Genomic DNA, 6,609 nt, shown 5'->3' on the forward strand with positions numbered 1-6,609 from the left:
CTAACATGGTGAAACCCCATCTCTACTAAAAATACAAAAATTAGCCAGGTGTGGTGGCTCACGCCTGTCATCCCAGCACTTCGGGAGGCCGAGGTGGCGGATCACGAGGTCAGGAGTTCGAGACCAGCCTGGCCAACATGGTGAAACCCCATCTCTACTAAAAATACAAAAATTAGCCAGGTGTGGTGGCGGGCGCCTGTAATCTCAGCTACTTGGGAGGCTGAGGCACGAGAATCACTTGAACCTGGGAGGCAGAGGTTGCAGTGAGCCGAGATTACTCTACTGCACTCCAGCCTGGGCGACAGAGCAGGACTCCATCTCAAAAAAAAAAAAAAAAAAAAAGGGTAAATTGAATTGTCCTGTAAAAAATGGCATTGAAGGACATAACAATGAAAAGACAACCTAGAGAATGGGAAAAAATATTTGCAAGTCATACATCTGATAAGGGGGCTAATGTCCAGAATATGTAAGGAACTACAGCTAAACAACAAACCCAAATCATTTCAAAACGGACAAAGGATTTGAATAGATGTCTCAAAGAAGAGACACAGATGAAAAATGAGCAGGAGAAAGATTCCCAGCATCACCTATCATTGGGAAATGCAAATCAAAACCACATGGAGGCTGGGCACGGCGGCTCACGCCTGTAATCCCAGCTGTTTGGGAGGCTGAGGCAGGAGGATCACTTGAGCCCACAAATTTGAAACCAGCCTGGGCAACATAGGGAGACCTTGTTTCTACAAAAAATTAAAAATTAGCTGAGTGTGGTGGGACCCGCCTGTAGTCCCAGCTACTCAGGAGGCTGAGGCAGGAGGATTGCTGGAGCCCAGGAGGTCAAGGCTGCCATGAGCTATGATTGCATCACCTCACTCCAGCATGAGGGACAGAGCCAAGATATTGCAGTAACATCTCACACCCATGAGGGTGAATACCACGAAGAAACAGTCACAAGAGTTGGTGAGGACGTGGGGAAATTAGCCCCTCTTTTACCGTTGGTGAGAAGGTAAAATGTGGCAGATGCTGTGAACAGTATAGCAAATCCTTTAAAAAAAGAAAAAAAATGTATCATATGATCCAGCAATACCTCTTCTGGGTATATACCCCAGATAGTTGAAAACAAGGTCTCAGAGAGATATCTCTACACCCATATTCATAGCAGCAGCAACATTCTCTGGCCAAACGGTAGAAGCAACTCACTGTCCATCTGTGGGTGAGTGGGTAAATCAAATGTGGTAAATACAGACGGGGGAATATTATTCAGCCTTTGAAAGGAAGGACAGTCCTAGCTATTCAGGAGGCTGAGGTTGGAGGATCCCTTGAGCCCAGGAGTTTGAGGTTACAGTGACCTATATGGTCCCGCCACTGCACTGCAGCCTGGGCAACAGAGAGACCCTGTCTCTTAAAAAGGAAATCCTGGGCCGGGCGCGGTGGCTCAAGCCTGTAATCCCAGCACTTTGGGAGGCCGAGGCGGGCGGATCACGAGGTCAGGAGATCGAGACCATCCTGGTTAACACGGTGAAACCCAGTCTCTACTTAAAAAATACAAAAAAAAACTAGCCGGGCGAGGTGGCGGGCGCCTGTAGCCCCAGCTACTCGGGAGGCTGAGGCAGCAGAATGGCATAAACCCAGGAGGCGGAGCTTGCAGTGAGCTAAGATCCAGCCACTGCACCCTAGCCTGGGCGACAGAGCGAGACTCCGTCTCAAAAAAAAAAGGAAATCCTGACATGCTACAACACGGATGAACCTTGAAGATGTTATGCTAAGTGAAAGAAGCCAGTCACAAAAAGACAAATGCAGTATGGTGCCACTTGTGAGGTCCCTAGCACAGTCACATTCACAGAGACAGAGAATGGTGGCTGCCAGGGCCTGGGGAGGGGGGGTGGAGCTAATGTTTAATAGGCACAGAGTTTCCATTTGGGAATATGGTCTAGTCTCTTTGTGTTGCCATAAAGGAATACCTGGGGCTGGGGCTGGTAATTTCTTTTTTCTTTTTTTTTTTTTTTTTTTTTTTTTTTTTTTTTTTTTTGAGACAGAGTTTTGCTCTTGTTGCCCAGGCTGGAGTGCAGTGGTGCAATCTCGACTCACTGCAATCTCCATCTCCTGGGTTCAAGCGATTCTCCTGCCTCAGCCTCCTGAGTAGCTGGGATTACAGGCGCCTGCTGCCACGCCCAGCTAATTTTTTTTGTAGAGATGGGGTTTCACTGTGTTGGCCTCACTATGTAGGCTGGTCTCGGACTCCTGACCTCAGGTGATCCACCCGCCTCGGCCTCCCAAAGTGCTGGGATTATAGGTGTGAGGCTCGGCGCCTGGCCAAGGCTGGGTAATTTCTAAAGGAAAGAGATTTGGCTCAGGGTTCTGCAGGCTTTACAGGGAGCATAATGCCGGTGTCCGCTCCTGGGGATGCCTCAGCTGCTTCCACTCATGGGGGAGGGGAAGGGGAGCCCATGTGCGCTCAGATCACATGGGGAAGAGGAAGCAACGGGGGCAGGTGCAGGTTCTTGAATAACCAGCTCTCACAAAAACCAACAGCTCCCTCCCACCGCTGGGGAGGGCATTAATCTATTCGTGAGGGATTCGCCCCCATGACCCAAGCACTTTCCTTAGGCCTCACCTTCAATATACGGGATCAATTCCAACGTGAGGTTTGGAGGAGTCAGACAAACCCTCGTGAACCCTCGCGGAAGATGCGGGCGTTCTGGAGCTGGATGGCGGCGACGGCAGCGCAGCAGTGTGACCGTGCTGCAAGTCAGTGAACTGTTCATGGAGAAACGGTTAAAATGGTGATTTTTAGGCTTTGTATATTTTACCACTTTTTTTTTAAGGGAGATTCCTTTCAGTCATCGGAGTGAGCCCAGTGCGATCTGCAGGGTCCCTACAGGTGGAAGAGGCAGTGGCCAGGATCCAAGGAGCACCACGGCCTCTGGAAACCGGCGGGGGAAGGAAGTGGATCCCCCGCGAGCCTCCAGCAGGAAGGGAGCCCCGTAGACACCCTAACTTCAGCCCAGCAGACCTGGTCAGACTTCCGGCCTGCAGCTCTGTAAGGGGGGATGTTTGTGTTGTTCGAGGCCACCAATCCTGGTCGTCTGTGCCGGCAGCTGCAGGAGCCCAGGCCACCGTCCCCACGAGGTCCGTGTGCTGTGACGTCTGCCTGGGCATTCTGCACAGGGTCCTTACTTTCTCTTCCCCTCCCCTGCAAGGTCAGTCTCGGGAGCCCAGAAGGTGCTTGATGAGTGATCTGCAGCTGATTGAGCAAAGAAACGAGTGAGCCACGTCAGCTGGCGGCATTAGTGTGATACGTGTTGCTTTTCAAATGAAAGCTGTGTGCCCCTCGGTTGAGCGACTCTGAGAGCCAGGGTCCCCACCCTTCTGTCCCCATCGTGGTGGGTCTTGTACCCAACAGCTCGCCAGAGCAGAGAGCCATGAACAGGGTTTGGTTTCAGGAAGGACGACCAGGAGACTCAGCCCAGGAGTCAGCCTGGGTTCGAATCCTGGCCCCACACTTCCTGCCTTGTCATCCTGGGCATGTGATTCAGTTCTTTGTTCTTGTACATTTGGGTGGAAACTAACAGCTGCCTGCCATGGGGAGAACCAGCTTGCTCACCTTCTGCACCGTGGCTGGCGCTGCTCATTAGCAGGTTAAAAAAAAGCTTTGTCAGTAGGCCGGGCACGGTGGCTGACACCTATAATTCCCAGCACTGTGGGAGGCCAAGGCAGGTGGATCACGAGGTCAGGAGATTGAGACTATCCTGGCTAACATGGTGAAACCCCATCTCTACTAAAAATACAAAAACAAAAAATTAGCTGGGTGTGGTGGCAGGTGCCTGTAGTCCCAACTACTCGAGAGGCTGAGGCAGGAGAATGGCGTGAACCCGGGAGGCGGAGCTTGCAGTGAGCTGAGATCGCGCCACTGCACTCCAGCCTGGGCGACAGAGCGACACTCCGTCTCAAAAAAAAAAAAAGCTTTGCCAATAGGTTGAGGTGGTCTCAATTGTGGGTTTAATGCACCTCTCGCCATGAGAGGGTAGCAGCTTTACATTTGTTTAGAAAATATTTGTTTTTCTCTATGTGCTGTTTGTTTATAGTATTTGCCTACCTTTCTCCCCTGTTTTCCCATTTGTCTTTTACTTTGTTTATGGTAGGATTTTTTTCCTGCAGAATTTTAGAATTTTGATGTGGTTTAATTAATCCACAGTGCAGGGCTCAGAATTCATCTTCCCATAGAAACAACAGCCTAAGTAATGGTTTGGTTTCCAGACCAGCTCACTGAAATGGATTTCATTCATTGTCTAATGCAGACACTGTACACTGTGCGGTGTGGACTTCAGTCTGACCCTGAGTGAAATGGGAGCCACTCCAGGGTTCACAGCCAAGCAGGGAGATGAATTTGTGTTCAGAAGATCTTTAGGGGGACACAGGAGGAGGAAGGAACCCCAGTGAAGAGGTCAGTTCAGTAACCCAGGCAAGAGGTGTGGAGGCGTAGACAGGGGCAGCATCAGCGGAGTGGGAGACGCGGGGCTCAGCATTTGGCTGTGCTTTCACGATAGACCCAGTGGGAATTGCTAGCAGATTAGACACAGCAAAAGGAAAAGAAAGGAGTCAGAATGATTCCAAGGTTTTTGGTGCCTGCAACAGGAAGTATGGAGTTGCCTTTTATTGAAACGGGAAGGACTGAGGGAGGTTCCTTGACTGCCCGTTAGACATCCAAGCACCTGCTGGAATTCTGTGTGGGGTTCAGGGATGAGACCCAACTGGGAATGTAAGTGTTAGAATTGTAAGCTTGAGTTAGAACTAGAACCGTGGATTGGATTAAACCCCTAGGTGTGGTGTTTGCCAACCGGGAAGATGGCCAAGGGTGAAACCCGGGGCACCCCAGGATTTAGAGGTCAGGGAGAAGAGAAGAGACCCCCAAAGAAGACCCAGAAACAACAGGCAGTGATAGGATGATGGGGTCCTGGGAGACGGTGGCCAGGACATTCCAAAGAGGAAGTGCGGCCACAGTGTCAGAGGCTGTGGTGGACAAAGGGGTGATGAAGATAGATCTGACCCCTGCTCCAGCATGGGGGTCACGGGGACCTCGAGCAGGAGGCTGGAGCAGCAGAGGGAGGGGAACATCGGTGGGAGCAAGCCTCAGGGAAAACGGGAGGCACACAATCCCTAAAGGAATGCAAGAATATTTCTTAAAGCCATCATTCCAGCCCCAGCAATTACAACCAAAGAAAGTAGTTCAGAAGCTGCATTTCTCTTGAGTGTTGTAACTTCAGAGCCTAGGATGGGGCAGCAGGAGGATGTGGCGCAGTCTGAGGGAGGCCTCTAAGCAATTGTCAGACCTTTTCATTTATTTCACTGTTACTTTTCTGAACGAACATATTTAATATAAAAATATGAGTGCAAGCCCGGCGTGGTGGCTAGCGCCTGTAATCCCAGCGCTTTGGGAGGCCGAGGTGGGCAGATCACCCAAGGTTGGGAGTTTGAGACCAGCCTGATCAACATGGAGAAACCCCATCTCTACTAAAAATACAAAACTAGCCAGGTGTGGTGGTGGACACCTGTAATCCCAGCTACTTGGGAGGCTGAGGCTGGAGAGTTGCTTGAACCCGGGAAGCAGAGGTTGCGGTGAGCCGAGATCATGCCATTGCACTCCAGCCTGGGCAACAAGAGCAAAACTCTATCTCGAAGAAGAAAAAAAAAAAAAGTTCCAAAGCAATCCAGACAGTACAGATCAGTGTAATGTGAAAAAATAAAGCCTTCCTCTTTTTTCTCCCTTTTCTCCCTTCTTAGAGGTGGCTATGTCAATAATTTATGGGTGATTTTACAGAAAATTTCTCTGCATATAGGAGCATGTCTGTATAGCACAGAAATCCCTTTTTATGTACAAAGGGATCATACTGTACTTTACCTTTTACAACTGCTTTTTCAATGTGATAGATGGAGTTTCTCTCTTGTTGCCCAGGCTAGAGTGCAGCGGTGCAATCTCGGCTCACTGCAACCTCCGCCTCCCGGGTTCAAACGATTCTCCTGCCTCAGCCTCCCGAGTAGCTGGGATTACAGGTGCTTGCCACCATGCCCAGCTAATTTTTTGTATTTTTAGTAGAGACGGAGTTTCACTATGTTGGTCAGGCTGGCCTTGAACTCCTGACCTCAGGTGATCCACCTGTCTAGGCCTCCCAAAGTGCTGGCATTACAGGCGTGAGCCACCACGCCCGGCTTGCCCATCTTTCTCTACCTCATTCTTTTTGTACCCTCTGCAGAGAATTTCATTTGTGTGTGAATGTCAGGTCAACCCCATCAAAAGACATTTACTGGCTTTCTTCATCTTTCTGTTACTACAGTGCTGTCCTGAGTCTCAGTGCACACTTGTGCATCTGAGTCTGGAGGGTGAATATCCAGCAGTGGGATTGCCCAGTGTGACACTGATACCCCATATGCCTTCCCTGCTTTCTTCTTTGTTACGGTGCCAAATTTCCAAGTTTCTTCAGCATTGCAATGCAGTTGAAAGACTACACTTGTCTGTCATTTGTCATCTGATTTAGCTCTGTGACTGTTCTGGAAGCAAAGCTCAATTGTGGAGGATTTCTGGGACTGGTCATTAGAAGGACAGACAGCTGGGGT

This window comes from Rhinopithecus bieti, unplaced genomic scaffold (assembly GCF_001698545.2).
Source record: "Rhinopithecus bieti isolate Rb0 unplaced genomic scaffold, ASM169854v2 scaffold_1014, whole genome shotgun sequence".
Taxonomy (NCBI): Eukaryota; Metazoa; Chordata; class Mammalia; order Primates; family Cercopithecidae; genus Rhinopithecus; species Rhinopithecus bieti.